This window comes from Pinus tabuliformis, chromosome J, assembly GCF_031772625.1.
Source record: "Pinus tabuliformis cultivar Carrire ecotype Pingquan chromosome J, CPIR1, whole genome shotgun sequence".
Classification (NCBI taxonomy): Eukaryota; Viridiplantae; Streptophyta; class Pinopsida; order Pinales; family Pinaceae; genus Pinus; species Pinus tabuliformis.
In genome coordinates this window covers 1,038,323,890-1,038,351,258 of record NC_142295.1, presented here as the reverse complement: position 1 = coordinate 1,038,351,258, position 27,369 = coordinate 1,038,323,890, and the positions used below count along the sequence as shown (strand labels likewise).

The 27,369-nt window shown below is 33.4% G+C and overlaps 2 pseudogenes; one reads left to right on the top strand and one right to left on the bottom strand.

Moving 5' to 3' along the window:
• Nucleotides 1-3,147: 3,147 nt before the first annotated feature.
• Nucleotides 3,148-3,581, bottom strand: LOC149230438 (putative histone H2A.1 pseudogene; annotated as a pseudogene).
• Nucleotides 3,582-23,348: 19,767 nt separating this feature from the next.
• On the top strand, nt 23,349-23,692 carry LOC149230437 (histone H2A-like; annotated as a pseudogene).
• The last annotated feature ends 3,677 nt before the right edge of the window (nt 23,693-27,369 follow it).

Genomic DNA, 27,369 nt, shown 5'->3' with positions numbered 1-27,369 from the left:
CTTTGTTTTGTGACTTTCGAACTGTGGAATTACAATTTAATAAGGTGTGATTAGCATTAGCGTAATGGTGAAGGTAATAATGCAATGCCATAATCAGGTGCAGTCTCCCTGCCACCTGTGGTGATTGATTCCCCATAATTAACATTGGCACTAGAATATTTTGCCTCTAAAGTGGAGAAATTTTGTGGGTGTGGATCTTAGTATGCTTTATAGCCATATGATTGAGTTTGTGGTTATGGTAAATTAACCCAGCCTTGGGTGTTATTGGTTTCTAATTGCTTAACCTTGAGTGGAGAAGTTTGATTAGCACACTTATTAACCTCACTATTTTGTTTCTTTAAAATATAGAAGAAAAGCTTTAAAGGATAATTCTTGAAGCAACATTTTTATTTTATTTTATTTTATTTTTTTAGTTTGTTAAATGATTTTCTTTTAGCTAGGTGTGAAGTTTGATTAGCACACTTATTAACCTCACTATTTTATTTCTTTAAAATATAGAAGAAAAGCTTTAAAGGATAATTCTTCAAGCAACATTTTAATTTTTTTTATTTTTTTTTTATTTTTATTTTTTTTTATTTTTTAATTTGGTAAATGATTTTCTTTTAGCTAGGTGTTTGTGTGGAGATGTTGAATAACCAGAAGTGAGCATTCAAAGATGGTTATATTAGATACTCAAAGGATTCTTGGAGCAACATGCCATGCAATTCAACCTCATTTTTGATAATAGAGACCAATCCCTAGGCATGCCTTCTATTCAAATTTTCATCAAGGTTGGTCATTGAGCTCAATCCCCAGGGATACCTTGTATTCAATTTTCCATCAGGGTTGTACAAAACCTTTCCCCTTCCTACCACCCTTATGTTATCTAAACAATTGACTTGGTTAAATTACGTTTAAAAAAGTAAAATAAAATTAATAATTAAAATAAAATTGTGATAAAATAGTACATATACCATTGGAAATTTTGAGCTGCAAATTTGACAACCCATGTTTTTCCAATGGTATTATTCTCTAATGTAGTCCAATGGTATTCTTCTCTAATGCAGTCTATTTAAAGGTATTTTTTTGCAACCAAAGCTTAAAAATAATTATGTGTATAGTATTGCACCTCCACCAGGGAAATTTTCATATCCAACAAAAAGAACCACTCAGTACATATACAACCCAAAGACTTGTAGATGTGAGGATGCATGTCTTCCAAGTAAAATTTGGGAAGAACAATATTTGCCCATTATTTTCCTTATGAGTCCCTTGAGTCCCTTTTTGCTTAAATTTGAACTTCATGGTTTGGGATTTCTATTTTTCTCCTGATTTTACTATGTAGATATCCCATGATTTTTTATTCTACAAAACCTAGTTATATGACTGAATTGTGTTTTTTCTAAACACTTATGTATGTTGGGCTCCACTAATCTAGTATCTACAAAAACTAATTATGAATAAATTGTGGGTTTTGTAAATGTTTTAAGAATGTTGGATGCTAATGACTCATATATTAAATTTCCCTTTCTTTTTATGATAAATTTGGCTTTTGTGGTAAAAATTATCCATTATTTTCCTTGAGCCTTTTCCAACTTCCAATTCTATCAATCAGGTTCTTTTATGAGATAATTTGATTTTTTGGGATTTCTATTTTTCTCCAAATTTTACCATGTAGATATCTTATATTGTGGGGCTTCACTCAAAGCCTAAAATAATGATGACTACAAACTTAATACTCATAGATATTTTAATAAAGAATGTCATAAATGGAATACACATATTATAGCTCATTTACAATCATCCCTAAATTTATTATAAATAAGTTTACCTAAATTTCCAATAGATTTCTATGGTCTAGAAGGAAAAAGCTAGCATCCCTATGGTCACAAAATCTATTTGACATTTATTTTCTTCTTTAAGGCTCTAGCATAAGATCATAAAAATGTCTTCTCTTTCACTCCCTATTCAAGCATCACTATTATAAAGATTTATAATTACTATTATCCCCTCCTAAGAAGATAACTAAGTAATTTTAGTAGAAATGGGGAATCTACTATATTAAGAGGTGACTCCTATAGTAGTGTAGATTATTAATTCCAAGCCAATGATGAATTTCTTTAGAGTTGGAACCAATGGGCATATATACACTGACAAATCCTTCAATGAAGTTACCAACTAATCCACCCACATTTAGGTTGAAGCAAGAAGTAGCATTGAAGTGGAGATTACTAATAATCTCAAGATTTCATCAGACTTTTAAGAATCAACTAGTTAGATAAAGCACCACATTAAGATGAGAGTTGAAAAATTATCACTTTGGTCATAGTAGATTAATCATACACATTTTACAACAACAACAACAAAAACCCTTATTGGTCCTCCATGTAAAAGGCCAAGGATCAATTAACAGTAATAATATGCTCTTAAATACAATGAAAAAGAAACTATTAACGTATAAAACAAACAACTTCAAGATTCTAACTATTAGGCCTAAGGAAAAACCATTCAATGCTAAATAACAATATATTCTTGATTACAATGAAAAAAAACTATTAACATATAATAAATTACCAAAAACAAACAACTTCAAAATTCTAACTATTAGGCTTACAGAAAAACAATTCAACATTAATTTAAACGTTGTCAATTATATTAGTCCAAATATCTAAGCATGAATTAAACCATATAAACTTGAAATAAAAGATAAAAAACTTAAAAAAATAACATTTAAACATAGATTAAACAATAAAAGCCTGGAGTAAAAAATAAAGAAAGAAAAAGCACAAAAAAAACTTAAGAACCAGCCTATTGAATACATAAAACCTACTGACAATAATGGATTAAATAATTCAAGCATGAAATAAAGGACTTGGAACAATAATAAACGTAGTAAATAGTAATGTAACATATAACAACAAAATGAGTTATTGTAACCTATAAATCCTCGAAAGTTCAGTAAACTTGGAACCCTAAACTCTAGGGCTTAATTTGCCATACCTTTCGAAAGGGATTTATACATAAAACAACATTTGAACAGGGCACACTACGAACAGAATTGATTTAAGACATATATATATCTATAGAGTATTCAGTAATAAGTTCCAAGTGGGCTTTATTAGAAAGCAAAATGCCCCCAAGGAAGAAAAAGTGATGTTATAAAAAACATCAATTTGGGGCATAAACATTCTTCACTTTCCCATTCTTCACTTTCTCGATGTACTTCTGGGAGAAGAGAGCGTAATGAATGATTTCCATCGCTCCACCGCTGGCGATGGTCACATTCTCGAAAAGTTTATCCAAATCCACATCGGATCGGACGGCTAGCATAATGTGGCGAGGGGTAATTCTGGTCTTCTTGCAACGACGGGCAGCTTTTCCGGCAAACTCCAACACTTCGGCGGTGAGATATTCCAAGACAGCGGCAAGGTAGACGCCGCCCCGGCTCCAACCCGCTTGGCATACCGCCCTTTCTTGAGATATCTGGCAATCCTCCCCACTGGAAAGGTCAATCCGGCCTTCACTGATTTGGTTACTCGCTTCTTCCTTGAGCCTGCTCCATTCTTCCCTCCCTTTCCGTCGCTCTTTCCTGAAGTCTCCATTTTCTGAATACTGCTCCTCTGCCGCTGATTGTACCCGCAAATGGCAACTGCGAATTGCTTCTGCCACAAAGCCACTGACACTGATGAGAATGGAAAGATATTTGGTAGAATTTTGTGTTACTGTTTAAATTTTTGGAAGCTGTCATTCATACATCTCTTAACAAAAATCTCATCAGCAACTCCTGCAGAGTTTTCAGATTTAGAATCGATTTACAATAATCCCACCTGTATTTTTACTAAATATCACTCAAGATATGAGTAGACTTTTATAACTAAAGCACTTTACCAATTAAAAATCACCAGATAACTTACCAGCTAAATATATTTCTTTGGGTTTTACTATTAGTCTGAATAAACACTGAGAAGTGCTTTATACTTTCCCACAATGTTTTCCTTTTATTCTATAGATATATACATGCATGTTCCCCTCCCTAACGCCCAAGCAAATGCATGATCGTAGAAAAGTGCATAGCACAATGGAGTTCAAGAACTACTGAAGATCATGTGCGGAAACAAAAAATGTGATCAATTCGGTTTGAAACAAAGAAGTGCGGGTATAGTTGTGCAGTACGTAGTGCATAGGAGAAAAAGCATACTCGCCAGCTTCTGGATCTAATCAAAGATTAAATATAAACCCTAAAAATATTTAGCATAGGAGAAAAAATATCGCCGGGATCAACATATTAATCAAAGATCAAATATTAACCCTAAACAAATAAAGGTTTGTTCACTTACCTCAGTTTGTTTGTTTGGCCCAGTATTGACGTTCTTGCACTTTTCTTCTGCTCTTATTTACCAGTTTCCACTGCCAAACTCGAATTCAGAAATTAAGATTGAGTCCACTGCCAAACTCGAACTCAGACCATTAAGATTGAGAGATTGATGGTATGATTTATATGTTTATACATTTACTGTGCAGGTTAAAGTGTTTATTTATAATCTTATTCTCACCCATGTGTTTATGAACCGTTGATATTAACTAGCTAGATCCATTTTAATTTTAGGATTACTAAGTGCAGCATCAAATGTGAACATAATTATGAAGCTTGATCGTTATAATCTAGATTTCCCAAAATTTTGGTCAGATTTTTGCCAAAATCATACTGAAATTTTCACTATTTTCCAGGCAAAATCATGGCCTCCTTCCACCATGTCACCCCTTTTTACTTTAGAAGAAGTTTGCATCTAAAAAAATTGATATCTCTTCGACTTTGGTGGATCTAGATTTAAAATGAATTTATGTTGGTTTTATTATTAATTATATTTATTACTTTTTATTTTTAGTGTTAGTTTTATGTAATTTGAGGTAGCCAAATGTTTTATGAGGATGGATACATGTTAGGCAATCTTGAAAATGGTCATATACCATCTCACCCATTGATGGGTAATTCTGCCCCTCCCTCTGTGAAAACTAGTCATTTTTACTCTAAAAGAAGTTTGCATCTAAAAAATATTGATATCTCTCTGACTTTGGTGGATCAAGAGGTAAAATGGATTTATGTTGGTTTTATTATTAATTATATTTATTAATTTTTATTTTTATTTTTACTTTTATGTAATTTGACGTAATCAAATGTTTTATGAGGATGGATATATGATTAGCCAATCGGTCATCTACCATCTCACCTATTGATGCGTGATTCCCGCGCATCCCCATCCCTCTCTCGGTGAAAACTGGTCTTTTTTACTCTAAAAAATATTTGCATCTAAAAAATATTGATATCTCTCCGATTTCGGTGGATCAAGACTTAATATGGATTTATGTTGGTGTTATTATTGATTATATTTATTTATTTTTATTTTTATGTAATTTGATGCAGTGAAATGTTTTATGAAGATGGATACATGCTTAGCCAATCCCGAAAACTGACCGTCTACCATCTCACCAATTGGTGGGTGATTCCGGCTCCTTCCCACCTCTCTCTCGTTGAAAACTAGTCATTTTTACTCTAAAAGATATTGATATCTCTCCGATTTTAGTGGATCAAGAGGTAAAATGGATTTATGTTGGTTTTATTATTAATTATATTTATTAATTTTTATTTTTATTTTTAGTTTTATGTAATTTGAGGTAGTCAAATGTTTTATGAGGATGGATACATACTTAGTGAATCATGAAAACTAGTCATTTAGCATTTCACCTGATAAGTGATTCGTGCCCCTCTCACCCTAGCCAATCCTGAAAATTAGTTATCTACCATCTCACCCATTAATGAGTGATTTTTGCCCCTCCCTTAATTACCTCTCTCCTACCCTTGGTGGTATTTTCCCCACCTCAACCCCACTCCCACTCCACCTTCATAAATCTTATAATCATTTAGAAAAAAAAATCATCATTTCGAATTGGAGGTCTTCTTTAACTTTATTTCTTAGATTATATTTTTTATTTAATTTAAATTAAATTGATATTCATCCTTTAACCTCCCCTCTTTAATTAAAAGTCATTAAATTTATTTAAAATGGTTTAGTAATATTAGTTTTCTCGTTAATTTCTAAACCATTTTTACTTCATTATTTAATTAATTCTTAATTTACTTTCTAATGTTTCAATATAACCTTATTAGAATTGGACTTACCAGAATTTGGTCATTCCTTCCATTAATTCTTAATTTATTTAATTTATTTTGGTGACTTTGTTTAATTGTGGTGAAATAACTGTTTTAATCATTATTTATTTTTATCTGTTTTAACATTTATTACTAATTATTTTATTTTATAGTTTTTAATTTTGGCCAAATTATGGTTTTAATCATTAGTTACTTTTTCTAATTTAATATTTATTTCTAATAACATTTAATTTTACCAAATTTATTCCTCCCTAATCTTTAATCAAACGGATACTTGACTTCTTTCTATAAATAGTCTCTTTAGCACTAGCTTATTCTTAAAGTTCTTTGTTTTGGAATCAAAAACATTATATAGTTCACTTCAACATTTTTTTTTATAAATAGCCCTTTTAGCACTAGTTTATTCTTAAAGCTCTTTGGTCTAGGATAAAAAACATTACATGGTTCAATCTCCAATGATAATTATCATTGTAATTATTATTTATTTTTTATTTTTTTAGATAATTAGCAATTTTTTATTATTTTTTAATTGAACCAATATTTGGGTAAGTGGTTTTGATAAGCCATGGTAGTGGCCCATGATATTGTAACAAAGCCTCTTTACAAGTTAATAATATCTATGGTAAAATAAGGTGAATATCGATGGTTAAGAATCTTGTTATATGGCAAGTTTATTGAAAATATCGAGTTTTTATTTTAAAAATGTTATAAAAATAAAATAAATAAAAATATTTATAAAACATTTTGATTTTGAAATGAGTTATAGTTTTTAGGCGTGTGGTATTGATAAGCCATGGTATTGGCCCACGGCATTGTAACAAAACTTATTTAGAAGTTAATAATATCCATCCATCCAATATTCATGGTTAAGAATCTTGTTATCTTATAAGTATTAAATATTTATGTGCCTATTAATTTAATTTTAATATAGTTATGGAATCATTATTTTAATGTGTATGATAAAATGGATCTTAATATATCACTACTATTTATATATATGTTATATATTTTAATGTGATATGTATATTTTAATTTTCTTTTATCTAAAATTTTATTAATAAAAACAAAACTGCAATATAAAATGTTTACATCTAACACCTACACATCTCCCCACTACTAGGTTGTACAGTAGCACCTTTGGATGGAATCATTGCTCTATCCACCTTTGCAAACCTATATTGTGTTTATATAAAGTCCAAGTGTTGTTGCTAATTAGTAATTTTGATAGTTCATTCTATTTAACATTAATAGATGATGATAAACCACAGTTGTTGGTTCCAAACACGTCGTCAACAAAATTCTCTCATGTGATTTCTACCGAAAGACTTCGTTTAATTAATAGACGAGTATAAATTTGAAAGCTATTAAAATATCTAGACATTCCATTTAACATTATGCTTGTACTTGTTAATATGCGATTTAGAGAAAGAATATAATTCTATGAAGTCATATTTTTAGCAATGGGGTTCTGCCATAAATTATGTCAGTGGAATAAAGGGTCTTTAGTGCTAATGTTTTGCGATGATTTCTAATGAATAAATTACAATAGGAGTTGTAGAGTTGTTCAAAGAGAAGGAGGTGGATAATTGATACTAGTGGGAATTGTGGATGCTTGAACATTGGTGTTTAAATAGTTTAATTATTGTTACTAAGCTTACACTAGTGTAGAAATTAATGCGAGATTCGAAACTGCTCATGAAGTTTACTAAATCACAAGACATGAAGCTACTCTACTGATATGTAGAAGTTAATTCACCATTTAAAACAAAAATCACAGACATGAGAAAGAAACATCACAAATGCATAAATATTTATCTAGAGGAAATCAACTTCTCAAAACCCCTTCCGACCTATATTGCATTAATCAGAGAATACATATGAAATACATATGCTTGCTTAAGCCTAAGAACAACCTGCAAGTGTATAGTATATTCATTTGCCTATTTGACTAAATTTTGCCAAGACTTAGCTAATTTTCTAGCCCTCCAAGTTCTTAATTCCTTGCACTATTCCTTAAGGAATTAGGCCTCTATTAATTGGGAAATTCCCTCATATGGATTGTGCAATTTCTTTAGGTCCTTCCTCTAACTGCGTGCACCACTTGTACACTTCAGAATAGTCTACAACTGATAGTACACTGCCTTGAAAGCTCCATCTCAATTGGGTAATTTGAATTCTCTACACACATGAGCTAACTTAGGCTGATTGATTAGTTATTTGTATGATCACCGCGTGTTGTTTAAGTTCCACTTCCACAACTTGACCTTCCACTAGTTCCTCCAACAATTAGAACTAGTTAAACTGACCATAGCTAAATTTAACTGAAATAAATTGCTACAACTGAAATAAGCTCAACCTAGGCTCCTAAAATTTAGGAACCTACTGCACACAACTAAACTTCATGTCCCTAACTCGAATTAACTAAGCTAAACTCCTATGTTTTAGGAATCAACTGAAGTGAATTGAAGTTCAACTCATTAACTCAAATTGAGTATTTTTAACTGTGTGACAAGAGCCATGTCACCTCAATTAACTCCTCTAAGTTGTATGCTAATGTTTCGAACTTCCTCAATTTGATTAAGGCAAAAATCAAAATTGAGACTTTCTTGTTGCATTTTCAACACTCCCTCTCCGCAAGAAAGGGATTATCAACCACCCTTATCCTGCACCTGTGTAATGTACTGCATGCAACACCTCTCACTGTTTATTTTTTTACTGCAACATCTACAATTGAGAAGCATCCAAAAAAACGAACTGAATCAACTATGTCTACGACTATCTATTGGGAAAATTGTGTTGTTGTTGACTCTACTAGTAAGCCTCCTCCTCTATCGTCAACATTCCTCTGCAGTCCACAGTATCTGAATCACATTGATCCTCCTACTAGTGAATATTATGGGACCCCGTAGCAAGGTAATGATCCATGAGGAGAATGACTTCATGGAGCCTGCCCACATTTCTACAACTCTTGGACTAAGGATCTACATCACTCCATGATCTGAAAGGGGGGTTTGATAAATTTTTATGCTTACAAGAACCTCCCACTCAGTTAAACAAATAAATGATCTAGCTTATATATGACATTTGCGGAATTAAATACTTGAAACTGGTGTATGTCTTTTGATTTTTAAACTATTTAAGTGTTTTAAGTCCATTTGTTTTTGCTTATATTAAACACATATAACAAACATATAATGCAACAAATAAACATCTACACATAACAACAAATTTAATCTAGGAGTTCACCCAAATATCGTGGGTTACATCTCCTTGAGATTTTATCATCTTGACTGGGCTCTCTGGGATTATGGTAAAGTTTCTTTTACAAGTTCCACACTTAACTCCAAAGGTTACTAAACTGAACCAATGGACTTAGAATACCATCTATATCCCTGTCATGGTTGTCATCACTTTGCAAACAGATCTAAGCTCCCTTAGACTTAATTCATTCAATTAAGGCTTCCATATCATTTTTCCAACCAAGGCTCTAGGAACTAATAAATCAACCCACAACCATAATGAACATGGGCGCCAATATGAAAATAAATGGGAAAATACACATCATGTCTATCTAGGAAATGGAAAGGCTAGGCAAAACCAATGTCAATCTAGGCAATCCTCCATGGCAATGACAAATCATAACCAAATAATCACATGCATATACCATGCATTCCAAAAATAGCAAGGAAATCATACATGCAACTCAGTACGTACAAAGAAAAGTTGTTATAATTGTTGATGCCATTATCCCCTTGTGCTTTGCTTCTTTTCCATTGCCTTCTTTCTCCAAATCCAAAGTGTACGAGAATCCTCCAAGAGTGCTCCAAAAAAAATCTAAGTGTGAAAGAGTATGAGAGAGAGAATAAAATGAGCGTGCCAAAGACTGAACTGATCCTCAAAAGTATTTTTATCATTGAGGTCTATATTTTCTTCATTTTCCTCTATTTTGCTTCAATTTTCCTCGCATGCAATTTTGTGAACTTTCACCTTCCTTTTCTCCTATTTTCCATTATTTTCATAAGTAAATGTCAATTAATTCCACTTTACCTTTGCCACTTCATTTAAAAATTTCCATAGCCATAAATTAATCACAAGTGATCCCCATCGCTATGTTTTTGCCCAACATTCAACTTGAAATATGGGTCCCATGACCTTGGTCATATTATTCCTTTATTATCATTATTAGATGGATTTTTAACCAGGGTCGTTACACTACCACTCACAAATATAAATATGGAAGTGTTGTTGCTCCTAGCCTTCAACAACCTACAAGGTTGACACCACAAAAATTGGAGGAAAAAGGAGAAAAAGGGCTTTGTTATAGTTGTGATTACAAATACACTAAAGGTCATAAGTGTGCCAAGAAGAAGTTATTTTACATAGATTATGAAGAGGAGGAAAAAAAGGAACAAGAAACATCAAAATAAGAGGATATATACCATGAACCAACCCTAGAGAAATAAGAAATGAATCCGACCATATCTTGTAATGCAATATTGGCAGGATTACCACTCCTGAAACTCTCAAGATAAAAGGCTATATCAAGAAGAAAAAGGTAATAGTGTTGACTGATTTAGGTAATACCCATAATTTTAATCATTGTACGATATCGAAGGAATTGAATTGATTTCTATATCCAACGCTAGAGTTTAGAGTGATGGTTGCAAATGGAGGAACTATAAATTTCTCTAGAAAGTGCCATTATTTTAAGCTAACCATTCCAATGGGTGGCGCTGTGTTGTACTAGGAGTCAAATGGTTACAATATTTGGGGACAATAACCTTTAATTTTCAAGAACTTTTCTTGAATATTTTTTTGGGAAGGAAATGAAATTGAATCAAGGGGTATCATAGGGAAACTAGGGAAGATAATCAGCTCCAATGGCATGAAAATTATTTTGAAGAAATAAATTCACGAAGTAATTGCACAATTATGTTCACTAGACGTTCAAACATGGAAATCATCTATTTCTCGGAATCTACAAAAAGTCTTGGAAAATAATTCCAAGGTGTTTGAGACTCCCAAATGCCTCCTATCTATTTGTGATTATGATCATGCTATTCACTTGATTCCAGGAAGTGTTACTCCAAACATCATGCCTTACAAATATCCCTATGCCCAAAAGAGTGAAATTGAGCATATGGTTGCAGAAATGTTAGCAGCTATAATTCAACTTAGTCAAAGTTATTTCTTTGCTCCAATAGTGTTGGTGCATAAGAAGGATGGGTCAAGGCATATGTGTTTATATTATAGGGAGCTCAACAAGCTCAATATTAAAGATAAATTTCCCATTCCTATCATTGATTAATTGTTGGATGAATTACATAGAGCAATTTACTTCACAAAGTTGGATCTTGATTCAGGATATCATCAAATTAGAATGAAGACCGAAGACATTTCAAAAACAACATTCTTAACTCATGAAGATCATTATGAGTTTTTGGTCATGCCTTTTTTCCTTACTAATGCACCTTCCACATTTCAGGGTTTGATGAATTCCATTTTCAAACCCTTCATTTAAAATTTGTGTTAGTATTTTTTGATGATATACTAATATACAGTAAGTCTTGCAAGGATCATGTTCAACATGTTGACAGGGTGCTCAAACTATTGAAGAAGAAACAATTATATGAAAAACCTCCACATGTTTGTTTGGAGTACAAGAGATGGAATATTTTGGTCATATTATATTTCATGAGGGTGTTAAGGTAGACCCTAAAAAATATAAAGCCATTAAGGAATGAAAAATCCCCACAACCCTAAATCATCTTTGAGGATTTCTTGGGTTGATAGGGTATTATCTCAAGTTTGTTAAGAATTATGGGAGAATATCAACGCCTCTAACAACATTACTGAAGAAATATGCATTTTCTTGGACTCTGGAAGCAACTAAGGTCTTTGAACATCTTAAACAAGAAATGTACCAAGCATTGGTCTTATCTATACCTGACTTCTCAAAAACCATTATTGTGGAATGTGATGCCTTGGGAAATGTAATTGATGTTGTTTTAATGCAAGAAGGAAGGCCCATTTCTTTTGAAAGTCATCCAATCAAGGGAAAGTATTTACACAAACCTATTTAAGATAAGGAAGTGTTGGCAATACTACATGCACTAAAGAAATGGCGACCTTACCTAATGGGAAGACACTTCAAGATAAAAATTGATCATGATAGTCTTAAATAATTTTTGGAACTAAGATTATCTTCAGAAGAGCAACAAGAATGTATCACAAAGATGTTGGGTTATGACTTTGAAATAATCTACAAAAAAGGAAGCAAAATGTTGTTGCAGATCCACTCTCAAGAAAGGACGAGGATGTGGAAGCATTGCTCTGTGCCATTTCTATTATTCAATCTGATTGGATAACTAAAGCAAGGGATGAATGGAAGAATGACGAAGATGTGTGGACACTCATTCAAAATTTTCAGCAAGATCTGAGTAGATCTGATACATTTATCTAGAAAACTGATTCATTATGATACAAATATTGTTTATATCTTTGTAAGAATTCCCAACTCAAACAAAAGATTCTTTTGGAATTGCACACCTACCTCTTAGGAGGGCACTAATGATTTTTAAAAACTTATCAAAAGGTCAAGAAGATTTCTTTTTGGGATGGCCTTCAATATGATATTCATAAGTTTGTGGAAAAATGTTTGGCTTGCCAACAAAATAAAGTTGAGACAATTAAGACCCATGGTCTGTTACAACCTTTAGCCATTCCAAGTCAGCTCTGGGAGGAGATCTGAATGGATTTTATCATAGGTTTACCCAAGTATCAAGGAAAGAGTGTCATCGCGGTGGTAGCTGATAAAATTACCAAATATGCACAATTTTGTGCATTATATCATCCTTTTAAAGGCAATATAATTGCTACCATTTATGGAAATAATTCAAAAGCTACATGGAAACCCAAAGATTATTGTAAGTGACGGAGATTCCATTTTCACTGGAAATTTTTGGAAAGAATTATTTTCTTGTCTTGGTACTCAATTAGCTCTTATCTCATCTTATCATCCTCAATCTAATGGGCAAACTAAGATAGTGAAAAAATGTTTGAAATGTTATCTTCATTTCTTTGTATCTGATAAACAACACAATGGGTCAACTGGTTGCCTCTAGTTGAATGGTGGTATAACACTTCCTTCCATACTACAACAAAAATGACCCCATTTATGGCACTTTATGGGTATCATCCACCATCCATCTCATAATCTTTAAGGGAAAATAATTCTCATAATTCTGGGTATTTATAGGGACATAAGATCTCCAATACCCAGAACACCAAGTTCTGAAGCAATATGTTGTATTTACACAAGAGATCCCTTAATTACCTCCACACATGGAAGTGGATTTCTCCATATAATTGATTCTAGGAAATTCACCAACATCTAAAGTTATATACTCGATGATTACCCCTAAACACATGGAACTGAAACTATTAGCTGAAAGAAATGTTGGACAACGGATACATCAAGCCAAGTGTGTCATAATAGGGTGCACTAGTCTTATTTGTGCAAAATAAAGATGGAACACTCAGACTGTGTATAGATTACGAGAATTTGAATAAAGCTACCATAAAAAAAAAAAATACCCATTACCTTGAATCAATGGCTTATTTGATCAATTGTGGGGAGCAACATTGTTCTAAAAAATCGATATAAGATCTAGTTATCACCAAGTGTGTATATGGTTATCCTTTGTGTTGGAAACCATCATGCATAGTAATTATAAATCAAGATACACATAAAATAAGATTTTTAATTTCAATAGCAAAAGAAAAATCAAACAAGAACTCTGTGCCTGCACAAGTAACAAGTGATATTCACTTAGAATAAATTAATATTCACTTAGACTTTAAAACTATTTACCTTAATAAAAAAGACAATCTTGGCTTATAGTTTGATATCCACATCCTAATTAAACGTATATGATTCTCTCAAATTGAATGTATTGTGTATCTCATGATTATCTACTATTTACCAACCTAGATCCAACTTAACTCTAGATCTATCAACCGCCAAGAGGGATCAAATCTCTCAAGGTGAAAACCTCTTTTTTTGAGTGCAAAACTTGAGGAAAGCTTCACACCTCGAGATATTTGATTCCTCTCAACGCTTGATATATCTAGAGTTAAGAATGATCTAGGTTAGTTTCATTATTAATAATTAATAATTATAATTATTATTTTTTTAATTTAATTTATTTTTATTTTTATGTAATTTGACCGAGTCAAAATGTTTACATAACATAACATAGCTTGACAACATCTCTTCCATACTAGGTCGGAGAGCGCCTCTCTGCGCAATTATTTTATGTTAAATTTTAACTCTCAAATCAAATCCACACTCAAAGAAATATAACCTACAACTAGAACTAAAAAACAATATTCAATAAATATAAGAGTAGAAAAACCATATTTTGTGAGTTAATTCAAAACAAAATATAACTTTTCCTTGATGGGATTTCCCTAGGTGATATGACTTAACATTGTAAAATGTTGTTAAATATTGGCTAGGGTCCAAGTATATTGAATGGTGTATTATTTCTAAAGTGTGCGTTAGAGAAGCGGTGGGTGGGGTACTATATACATCTTTGCTGATCAAACCTGTTTTTAATATTTGATAAGGTATTAATCATGTAATAGTCTTTTGGTGATGCATCCTAGTCCTAGGTTGAGATTTTATCCTATCAATATGTTGTTATCATGGTGGGGTTATCACTAGAAAGAATAAATTAGTTACGTAATACAAAAATTATTTGAGCTCACCCCCCTTATTAACACACTTCTTGAGGGCACCCTTCTCTTCTACAAATGGTTTGGGAAGTTAGTTGACCATTTTGGCACTTCTTCCAAGGGCACACTTCATATGGAAGATATTTTATATTTGATGATTGGTTGAGGCAATTACATGGCACAATCTTCTAGGGCACACCCTCATAAGTGATCTCTCTTAATTATTGCATGGATATTTCAACTACACTTAGCATTATTTGACCTCTATTAGTGAGAACCCTCACATATTTGACTTAGCACATAAAACATTTTATTTGGAGGTTGTTATGGAGTTTGCATGTGGCATGTTAATAGGACATATGTCCACTTCAATGCATCTTGCATGGACTAGAAGCTTGAGGGCCATACATCACTTTACATGCATGCATCTTGGATAATACTATCTATGAGGACCTATAACATCATGTCTCGATTATTGTGCCTATTTTTATTGGTGCACCCTCAGTTACATATTCATATTTTTGTTCCTCTGCCGAGACGAGGGTGAGCTCTTTTGGAGAGTCTAATGTGTACATATATTGATTTATGTGAATTTCACGACATCGGGTATAGTGGAACCCACAATTACATAGCTCCTAACGTGGAGGGCATGACGAAGGATAACATCACACCAACATTTAAGACTAGTGACATCACCCTAGACCCTGGGTATATTGAATGGAGCGCATAGTAGAACTCATGGGATTTAATTCCCGGGTGACCTAGCACATGGGGCCTATTTGGTGGGGTCAAACACGACATAGCATGACTTTTTTTGCTTAAAAGTCAAGAGGGAGGCTAATCTTGTCACAAGTTGTATGTTTCCATGTAACCCTGACAAGGTCATGCCTAGTGGCTTCTCCCGAGTTTTTATTCTTGAGAAGAGGTGGCTAGGGAGGGGCCCACACTTGCTTAACCTGCCTATGTCTATGTATGAGTGTTCATTTGTTTTTAAGGGTATGTCATATGAGTGAATCAATAGCGGATACATGTGACCCAGGATAAGAACATGTCAACAACTTCCATGTGGCCTATGATGTGGACAATCACGTAGGCACTGCATGGCAGGCCTGATGACGTGGTGCAATTTGATTGACCAAGACTTTAATCAACCACATCTTTTGATGGAGTCAAATTGGAGAAAAAAATTTACTGTTGCAAAGGTCTTGATGAGATGAAAAAAACAATGTTATCCAATTTAAGTTATGATATGCTTGAAAAAGATCGAAAAATTTAGACCCCATTTCCATAATGGGACATTTGAGGTCAGGTCAATGTTGTAAAATGTTGTTAAATATTTCCTAGGGGTTAAGTGTATTGAATGATGTATTATTTCTAAAGTTTGAGTTAGAGAAGGGGGTTACTATAGACATCTTTGGTGATCAAGCCTCTTTTTATTATTTAATATGGTATTAATCATGTAATAGTCCTTCAGTGATGCATCCTAGATTCAATCCTAGGTTGAGCTTTTATCCTATCAATATGTTGTTATCATGGTGGCTTTATCATTAGGAAAGATAACTTAGTTTCACAATACAACAATTATTGGAGAACACCCCCCTTATTAGCACCCTTCTTCAGGGCACCCTTCTCTTCTGCAAATGGTTTGAGATGTTAGTTGACCATTTTGGCACTTCTTCCAAGGGCACAATCCATATAGGATATTTCATATTTGATGAATGGTTGAGGTAATTACATGACACAATATTCTTGGGCACACCCCTCCTAAACACCCTCTCTTCATTATTGCATGGATATTTCAGCTACACTTAGCATTATTTGACCTCGATTGGCGAGCACACTCATGTCTTTGACTTAGCACATAAAATATTTTTTCTGGAGGTTATTATGGATTTTACATGTGGCATGTTAAGAGGACATATGTCTCCTTACAAAGAGGGTTTTTTAAACTTCTTGATTACTATAAGTTGTTCTCCATTCATCCTCTCACTATTGGGAAATGGTGGGGAACACTTCTTTGGGAGCGCACATTCAATTCCAACAATTCAAAATGAGTAGGGGCGCACCTATTATTGGAAGTTACTACACATAAAGTTATCGATGTGATTCATCTTTCAACTGTGTTAAGATTGAGAATAATGTCAACTTGTTGTCATACCTTTTTATAAAGCAAGAATTTACATGATTGTTGTTGGAAATCATTCTTATCCTACTTTTCAAATTACAAATTCATATAGATGAAACCTAATCATTTCATTATTTTGATATTCTATGAATTTTTTTCTCTTTTCTCACATAATGCATTTCTCAAATAAATGCATCAAACACTTATTAATCCAAGGATGATGCCCACAGTAAATTAAATTCTTCTTGACTCAAGGTTAAATCAATGTCTCAACAATAAAATCACGCAAACACATCACAAAGTAAAGAAGCGAGAACTCTCAACCACTCAATCTACACCCTATGACCACCAAACATGATGTTTAATTTGCATTATCAACTTAAATTTATACTTGTACACTAAAGTTCAATCAACTATTAAGAAAGCATGTATCATGTGTTAAAATTTAACACCCTTACTCTTCCTTTCCTTATTTAACATCCTTACTCTTCCTTTCCTTTTAGTTCTAGATAGTATTAGCAAACTTCTAAAAAAAAGAAGGGGCTTTATGGAATATTAAAGGGATTAAGAATAACAACAATTTTATTATCTCACATATTTTAATTGTTGATGATATTCTAACTATTGATATTAATTCTATTAAAAACGCTAAAGCTATTAACTCTTTTTTGAGATTGTTATGTTTGGCACTAAGAACATTGCCAAGTGTATCACTTGTTTCCATTTAATCCCTCCCTCAAGGAGGCAAGCTATTAACCAATTTTAGCTTTAAAAGCTCACAACTTTGATGAAGGCTTCAAATAATATAGTTTTTCAGTTAAAGTAAATGATTATTTGTGAAGGAAATATATTTGGGTAAGGAACGAATCAAGAAAAAGATATCTTTAAGGTGTTATTAAGTACCCCAGAGATCTCCCTAGCTAAGAATGAGAGAGACGAGAGAGAATGGGTAAAATGAGAGAAATGTTGTAATGTTATATTATATTACGTAAACATTTTTTATTTTCCTTTTTTTTGAAAAGATAAATATATTTTATGCTCATCATGGGTTCTAGCTGAGTCTTCATTCTCAGAAAAGTGTGTGCAGAAGGTTGATTTGTCAAAGGAGATTCAAGAGTTGACTACACAGAACTTCTAATTCATCATTTTGTCTTGCAAGCTTTGCTTCGAGGACTAGTTTTCCTCTTACACTTTTTTTGTCAAGGAGATTGAAGAGTTGACTACACAGAACTTCTAATTCACATTTTGTCTAGCAAGTTTTGCTTCAAGGACTAGTTTTCCTCTTACACTTTTTTTTGCCAATCAGAAAAGAATCTTTCTATTAATAGTAAAAAAAGTGATTACAAACATAGAACTTGTATTTGGACTAAAAACAAAGTATGTTAATCAGTATTTCCTCTTGCACTTGGACAGTGGACATCATATAATCTTTTGTCTTCAAATTGAGAACCAATAAATCAACTTTCATAGAATCAATCTTCAGTTCAATTGTGCAACAATATCCAAGTTGACAAAGTGATATTCCAGTTTTGGAATCGGGATGAATTTAGCAAGAGCTTTGCCTCCCACCATCCACAAAGGACCCTCCCGCTTCAATTCAGAAATGTCGATTATCGTTCCACCTGCAATCGCCAGGATGAAAATGGGTTTTGCAGCCCAAGACTCTACCCAAGTAGGTAGGCATAAAGACTGCAAGACATGCCTAAATCCACAGCCAATGTTGTGCATGCTTGAAAATGATGAGTTACTGTGTCTGCATAGAGGAGGGGCCATCTTGAAATGACGCAGCCTGACGAACCACCTATAGGGAGATTTAATGACATCAACTTGTTCATAATTCGTATGCCATGGACATCCATCATGTTTTCAAAAAGAAATTGAGTATTAGGGGGTTTACGCAGTGCATTATATTAGATGTCATTTTGGGATTCAACTGCGTTAAGTAAGTCATTAGCGTATGACCATTTCCATGAGAGGTAGTCGTAACTGACTAATTTCTCATGATTTTTGAATAGTTCACTTAGCACTCATTGCATCGGGTGATGCTCACAGGGGTGAAGAAGTGGGATTGAAACTAGTGAAAAGAATCACATAGCATCAATCATCACTTCCGGATGATTTTTGAATAGTTCACTTAGCACTCATTGCATCGGGTGATGCTCACAGGGGTGAAGAAGTGGGATTGAAACTAGTGAAAAGAATCACATAGCGTCAATCATCACTTCTGGGGTTTTCACCCAGTAACCAGGACTTCCCGGGAGGTCACCCATCCCAAATCGCCTCTGGCTCAAGCGCGCTTAACTGTGGAGTTTTCCCCACAACAAGCCCACTTAGCTTGCTACCCTATTTGCAAAACCTTAGCAAGTATTGTGCCTCATGAACCATTCAAGGAGAGATCCCTTCACTCTTTTTGAATTTAAGTATTAGGGGGTTTACGCAGTGCATTATATTAGATGTCATTTTGGGATTCAACTGCGTTAAGTAAGTCATTAATGTATGACCATTTCCATGAGAGGTAGTCGTAACTGACTAATTTCTCATGATTTTTGAATAGTTCACTTAGCACTCATTGCATCGGGTGATGCTCACAGGGGTGAAGAAGTGGGATTGCAACTAGTGAAAAGAACCACATAGCATCAATCATCACTTCCGGGGCTTTCACCTGGTAACCAGGCTTTCCCGGGAGGTCACCCATCCCAGATCGCCTCTGGCTCAAGCACGCTTAAACGGTGGAATTACAATTTAATAAGGTGTGATTAGCGTTAGCATAATGGTGAAGGTAATAATGCAATGCCATAATCAGGTGCAGTCCCCCTGCCACTTGTGGTGATTGATTCCCCATAATTAAGATTAGCACTGGAATGTTTTGCCTCTAAACTGGAGAAATTTTGTGGGTGTGGATCTTAGTATGCTTTATAGCCATATGATTGAGTTTGAGGTTATGGTAAATTAAACCAACCTTGGGTTTCTAATTGCTTAACTTTGAGCTGAGAAGTTTGATTAGCACACTTATTAACCTCACTATTTTGTTTCTTTAAAATATAGAAGAAAAGCTTTAAAGGATAATTCTTCAAGCAACATTTTTTTTTTTTTTTTTTAATTAAATTTGGTAAATGATTTTCTTTTAGCTAGGTGTTTTTGTGGAGATGTTGAATAACCAGAAGTGAGTCTCCAAAGATGGTTACATTAGATACTCAAAGGATTCTTGGGAGCAACATGCCATGCAATTCAACCTGATTTTTGATAATAGAGCCCAATCCCTAAGCATACCTTCTATTCAAATTTTCATCAGGGTTGGTCATTGAACTCAATCCCCAAGCATACCTTGTATTCAATTTTCCCTCAGGGTTGTACAAAAACTTTCCCCTACCTACCACCCTTATGTTATCTAAACAATTGACTTGGTTAAATTACATTTAACAAAAATAAAATAAAATTAATAATTAAAATAAAATTGTCATAAAATAGTACATATACCATTGGAAATTTTGGGTTGCAAATTTGACAACCCAAGTTTTTCCAATGGTATTATTCTCTATTGTAGTCCAATGGTATTCTTCTCTAATGCAGTCTATTTAAAGGTATTTTTTGCAACTAAAGCTTAAAAACTAAAAATCATAATTATGTGTATAGTATTGCACCTCCACCACAAACCTTGGGCAATTTTCATATCCAACAAAGAGAACCACTCAGTACATATATAACCCAAAGACTTGTAGCTGTGAGGATGCATGTCTTCCACGTAAAATTTGGGAAGCACAATATTTGCCCATTATTTTCCTTATGAGTCCATTGAGTCTTTTTTTTGCTTAAATTTGAACTTCATGGTTTGGGATTTCTATATTTCTCCTGATTTTACCATGTAGATATCCCATGATTTTTTATTCTACAAAACCTAGTTATATGACTGAATTGTGATTTTACTAAACACTTATGTATGTTGGGCTCCACTAATGGCTCGTATCTACAAAACCTAATTATGAATAAATTGTGGGTTTTGTAAGTGTTTTAAGAACATTGGGATGCTAATGACTCATATATTAAATTGCCCTTTCTTTTTATGATAAATTTTGGTTTTGTGGTAAAAATTATCCATTATTTTCCTTGAGCCTTTTCCAACTTCCAATTCTAGTTCTTTTATGAGATAATTTGATTTTTTGGGATTTCTATTTTTCTCCAAATTTTACCATGTAGATATCTCATATTGTGGGGCTTCACTCAAAGCCTAAAATAATGATGACTACAAACTTAATACTCATAAATATTTTAATAAAGAATGTCATAAAGGGAATACACATATTATAGCTCATTTACAATCATCCCTAAATTTATTATAAATAAGTTCACCTAAATTTCCAATAGATTTCTATGGTCTAGAAGGAAAAAGCTAGCATCCCACTAAGTGGACGTCCATTTACCAACCCAAAATTATGGGGATTAGGCACTAAAGGACTCTTCCCTATTCATTCAAGCATTAGTCACAAAATCTATTTGACATTTGTTTTCTTATTTAAGGCTCTAGCACAAGATCATAAAAATGTCTCATCTTTCACTCCCCAAGTAGATACTCAAGCATCACTATTCTAAAGAGTTATAATTACTATTATCCCCTCCTAAGAAGATAACTAAGTAATTTAAGTAGAAATGGGGAATCTACTATATTAAGAGGTGACTCCTATAGTAGTGTAGATTATAAATTCCAAGTAGATGATGAATTTATTTAGAGTTGGAACCAATGGGCATATATACAATGAAAAATCCTTCAATGAAATTACCAACTAATCCACCCACATTTAGGTTGAAGCAAGAAGTAGCATTGAAGTGGAGATTCCTAATCATCTCAAGATTTCATAAGACTTTTAAGAATCAACTAATTAGATAAAGCACCACATTAAGATGAGAGTTAAAAAATTATCAGTTAGGTCATAGTAGATTAATCATACACACTTTACAACAACCACAAAAAAACCCTTATTGGTCCTCCATGTAAAAGGCCAAGGATCAATTAACAGTAAGAATATGCTCTTAAATACAACGAAAAAGAAACTATTAACATATAAAATAAACAACTTCAAGATTCTAACTATTAGGCCTAAGGAAAAACAATTCAACGCTAAATAACAATATACTCTTAAATACAATGAAAAAGAAACTATTAACATATAATAGATTACCAAAAACAAACAACTTCAAAGTTCTAACTATTAAGCTTACAAAAAAATAATTCAACATTAATTTAAACATTGTCAAATGTTTTAGTCCAAATATCTAAGCATGAATTAAACAATATAAACTTGAAATGAAAGATAAAAAAACCTTGAAAAATAACATTTAAACCTAAATTAAACAATAAAAACCTAGAAAAAAAAATGAAAAGAACTAGCATATGGAATACACAAAACCTACGAACAATAATGGATTAAATAATTCAAGCATGAAATAAAAGATTTGAAACAATAATAAACGTAGTAAATAGTACTGTAACATATAACAACAAAATGAGTTATTGTAAACCTATAAAACAATAATAAACGTAGTAAATAGTACTGTAACATATAACAACAAAATGAGTTATTGTAAACCTATAAATCCTCGAAAGTTCAGCAAACTTCGAACCCTAAACTCTGGGGCTTAATTTTCCATACCCTTCGAAAGGGATTTATACATGAAACAATATTTGAACAGGGCACACTACGAACAGAATTGATTTAAGACATATATATATCTATAGAGTATTCACTAATAAGTTCCAAATTGGCTTTAGTAGAAAACAAAAATAAAAAACATCAATTTGGCGCATAAGCGTACTTCACTTTCCCATTCTTCACTTTCTCGATGTACTTCTTGGAGAAGAGAGCGTAATTAATGCGTTGAATCACTCCATCGCTGGGAAAGTGTAAAGCACTTTTCAGTGTTTATTCAAACTAATAGTAAAACCCAAAGAAATATATTTAGTTGGTAAGTTATCTGGTGATTTTTAATTGGTAAAGTGTTTTAACTACAAAATTTTACTCAATATTTCAGTGTTTTAGTAAGAAATATATTTAGTTGGTAAGTTATCTCGTGATTTTTAATTGGTAAAGTGTTTTAACTATAAAATTTTACTCAATATTTCAGTGTTTTAGTAAGAATAAGAATACGTATAGGTGGACTACTGTATATCAATTCCAAACATCAAAATTCTAGAAATTGAAGTTGCTTTTATATTGCTTGTATCTTCTTATACTACACATGGTATAAATAATGTTTAAATATCTTTCCATTTTCAATAGTGTCATTGGCTTTGTGGTCGCCATTTACGAGTACAATCAGCGGTAGAGGAGCAGTATTCAGAAAATGGAGACTTCAGGGAAGAGCAACGGAAAGGGAGGGAGGAATGGAGCAGGCTCAAGGAAGAAGCGAGTAACCAAAACAGTGAAGGCGGGATTGACCTTTCCATGGGGAGGATTGCCAGATATCTCAAGAAAGGGTGGTATGCCAAGCGGGTTGGAGGCGGGGCGGCCATCTACCTTGACGCTGTCTTGGAATATCTCCACGCCGAAGTGTTGGAGTTTGCCGGAAAAGTTGCCCGTCGTTTCAAGAAGACCAGAATTATCCCTCGCCACATTATGCTGGCCGTCCGATTCGATGACGATTTGGATAAACTTTTCAAGAATGTGACCATCACGTGGAGGGCATGACGAAGTATAACATCACCCCAACATTTAAGACTAGTGACATCACCCTAGACCCTGGGTATATTGAATGGAGGGCATAGTAGAACTCATGGGATTTAATTCCCGGGTGACCTAGCACATGGGGCCTATTTGGTGGGGTCAAACACGACATAGCATGAATTTTTTTGCTTAAACGTCAAGAGGGAGGCTAATCTTATCACAAGTTATATGTTTCCATGTAACCCTGACAAGGTCATGCCTAGTGGCTTCTCCCGATCTTTTATTCTTGAGAAGAGGTGGCTAGGCAGGGGCCCACACTTGCTTAACCTGCCTAAGTCTATGTATGAGTGTTCATTTGTTTAGAAGGGTATGTCATATGAGTGAATCAATAGTGGATACATGTGACCCAGGATAAGAACATGTCAACAACTTCCATGTCGCCTATGATGTGGACAATCACATAGGCACTGCATGGCAGACCCGATGACGTGGTGCAATTTGATTGACCAAGACTTTAATCAACCACATATTTTGATCGAGGAGTCAAATTGGAAAAAAAATTATATTGTTGCAAAGGTCTTGATGAGATGAAAAAAACAATGTTATCCAATTTAAGTTATGATATGCTCGAAAAAGATCGAAAAATTTAGACCCCATTTCCATAATGGGACATTTGAGGTCAGGTCAATGTTGTAAAATGTTGTTAAATATTTCCTAGGGGTTAAGTGTATTGAATGATGTATTATTTCTAAAGTTTGAGTTAGAGAAGAGGGTTATTATAGACATCTTTGGTGATCAAACCTCTTTTTATTATGTAATAAGGTATTAATCATGTAATAGTCCTTCAGTGATGCATCCTAGATTCAATCCTAGGTTGAGCTTTTATCCTATCAGTATATTGTTATCATGGTGGGGTTATCATTAGGGAAGATAACTTAGTTTCAAAATAAAACAATTATTGCAGAACACCCCCCTTATTAGCACACTTCTTTAGGGCAACCTTCTCTTCTGCAAATGGTTTAGGAAGTTAGTTGACCATTTTGGCACTTCTTCCAAGGGCACAATCAATATAGGATATTTCATATTTGATGAATGGTTGAGGTAATTACATCACACAATATTCTTGGGCACACCCCTCCTAAACACCCTCTCTTAAATATTGCATGGATATTTCAGCTACACTTAACATTATTTGACCTCGATTGGCGAGCACACTCATGTCTTTGACTTAGCACATAAAATATTTTATCTAGAGGTTATTATGGAGTTTAAATGTGTCATGTTAAGAGGACATATGTCTCCTTCAATGCATCTTGCATGGACTAGAAGCTTGAGGGTCATATATCACTTTTACATGCATGCGTACTTGAAGAGCACTATCTATGTGGACCTATAAAATCATGTCCCAATTATTGTTCATATTTTTCATGGTGCACCCTCACTTGAAGATATGTGTTTTGATTCCTACATCAAGATGAGGGTGAGCTCTTTTGGAGAGTCTAGTGTCTTCATATCTTGACATGGTCAAGCATTGATTGAGGATGGATCTAACTATTCCATGATCACTCTAAATACATTGAGGATGGATCTAGCTATTTCATGATCACTCTAAATGCATTGATATCGAATGTTATTTCTTGAGAGAATGATAATTATTGGATAATACCTACCTTACAAGGAGGGTTTTTTAAACTTCTTGATTACTATAAGTTGTTCTCCATTCATCCTCTCACTATTGGGCAATGGTGGGGCACACTTCTTTGGGAGCGCACATTCAATTCCAAGAATTCAAAATGAGTAGGGGCACACCTATTATTGGCAGTTACTACACATAAAGTTATCAATGTGATTCATCTTTCAACTGTGTTAAGATTGAGAATAATGTCGACTTGTTGTCATACCTTTTTTTAAAGCAAGAATTTACATGATTGTTGTTGGAAATCATTCTTATCCTACTTTTCAAATTACAAATTCATGTAGATGAAACCTAATCATTTCATTATTTTGATATTCTATGCATTTTTTTTTCTCTTTTCTCACATAATGCATTTCTCAAAGAAATGCATCAAACACTTATTAGTCCAAGGATGATGCCCAGAGTAAATGAAATTGTTCTTGACTCAAGGTTAAATCAATGTCTCAACAATAAACTCACACAAACACATCCCAAAGTAGGATTAAAACCCAAGCAAAAGAAGAGAGAACTCTCAACCACTCAATCTACACCCCATGACCACCAAACATGATGTTTAATTTGAATTATCAACTTAAATTTATACTTGTACCCTAAAGTTCAATCAACTATTAAGAAAGCATGTATCATTTGTTAAAATTTAACACCCTTACTCTTCCTTTCCTTATTTAACAATCTTACTCTTCCTTTCCTTTTAGTTCTAGATAGTATTAGCAAACTTCTAGAAAAAAGAAGGGGCTTTATGGAATATTAAAGGGATTAAGAATAGCAACAATTTTATTATCTCACATATTTTAATTGTTGATGATATTCTAACTATTGATATTAATTCTATTAAAAATGCTGAAGCTATTAACTCTTTTTTGAGATTGTTATGTTTGGCACTAAGAACATTGCCAAGTGTATCACTTGTTTCCATTTAATCCCTCCCTTAAGGAGGCAAGCTATTAAACAATTTTAGCTTTAAAAGCTCACAACTTTGATGAAGGCTTCAAATAATATATTTTTTCAGTTAAAGTAAATGATTATTTGTGAAGGAAATATATTTGGGTAAGGAAAAAATCAAGAAAAAGATATCTTTAAGGTGTTATTAAGTACCCCCAGAGATCTCCCTGGCTAAGAATGAGAGAGACGAGAGAGAATGGGTAAAATGAGATAAATGTTGTAATGTTATATTATATTACATAAACATTTTTTATTTTCCTTTTTTTTGAAAAGATAAATATGTTTTATGCTCATCATGGTTTCTAGCTGAGTCTTCATTCTCAAAAAAGTGTGTGCAGAAGGTTGATTTGTCAAAGGAGATTCAAGAGTTGACTACACAGAACTTCTAATTCATCATTTTGTCTTGCAAGCTTTGCTTCGAGGACTAGTTTTCCTCTTACACTTTTTTTGTCAAGGAGATTGAAGAGTTGACTACACAAAACTTCTAATTCACATTTTGTCTAGCACGTTTTGCTTCGAGGACTAGTTTTCCTCTTACACTTTTTTTTGCCAATCAGAAAAGACTCTTTCTATTAATAGTAAAGAAAAGTGATTACAAACATAGAACTAGTATTTGGACTAAAAACAAAGTAGGTTAATCAGTATTTCCTCTTGCACTTGGACAGTGGACATCATATAATCTTTTATCTTCAAATTGAGAACCAATAAATCAACTTTAATAGAATCAATCTTCAGTTCAACTGTGGAACAATATCCAAGTTGAAAACGTGATATTCCAGTTTTGGAATTGGGATGAATTTAGCAAGAGCTTTGCCTCCCACCACCCACAAAGGAGCCTCCCGCTTCAATTCAGAAATGTCGATTATTGTTCCACCTGCAATCGCCAGGATGAAAATGGGTTTTGCAGCCCAAGACTGTACCCAAGTAGGTAGGCATAAAGACTGCAAGACATGCCTAAATCCACAACCAATTTTGTGCATGCTTAAAAATGATGAGTTACTGGGTCTGCATAGGGGAGCGGCCATCTTGAAATGACGCAGCCTGATGAATCACCTGTAGGGAG